General features: G+C 43.5%; 1 protein-coding gene across 1 annotated transcript in view; it reads right to left on the bottom strand.

The window, feature by feature from the left end:
* Positions 1-246: 246 nt before the first annotated feature.
* LOC129374761 (synaptotagmin-14-like) overlaps positions 247-402 on the bottom strand; it is a 19,269-nt gene continuing 19,113 nt past the window's right edge. The window contains 1 exon segment of the mRNA XM_055053375.1: positions 247-402. This exon segment is cut by the window's right edge and continues 2,161 nt beyond it. The gene's annotated coding sequence lies outside the window, so the exon portion shown is untranslated.

Genomic DNA, 402 nt, shown 5'->3' with positions numbered 1-402 from the left:
AGACCGGGTCCAAACCAGAACATTCCTCCTGCCAAAAACTTCACCATCTTGTAGAAACTCACAGCAGATTCAGAACCAGAACCAAAAGAGAAACCCAAACAAAACGACATTAGCCTGTAGATCCTAGCATAGCTATATCTTTCAAGATGGCCGCCGTTAACAAGCCTTTTATTGGCCATTTTTGATATGTTTAGTGTTAGTTTGTTGGAGAACAGGAACTCTCCCCCCCCAAAGGTTAGCTAGCCTAGCTAACGTGTGTCTAGCTAACTTGGTCAGTGAAGCTATCGTGTATCTAGCTAACTTGGTAAATGAAGCTAACGTTTGGCTAGCTAACTTGGCCAGTGAAGCTAACGTTTGGCTAGCTAACTTGGTCAGTGAAGCTAACATGTGTAGCTAACTTGG

The sequence above is a fragment of the Poeciliopsis prolifica genome, unplaced genomic scaffold (genome assembly GCF_027474105.1).
Source record: "Poeciliopsis prolifica strain line A6 unplaced genomic scaffold, Auburn_PproV2 SCAFFOLD037, whole genome shotgun sequence".
Lineage (NCBI taxonomy): Eukaryota > Metazoa > Chordata > Actinopteri > Cyprinodontiformes > Poeciliidae > Poeciliopsis > Poeciliopsis prolifica.
Note: the sequence above shows the minus strand (reverse complement) of the source record. Positions and strands in the feature narration are given on the sequence as shown.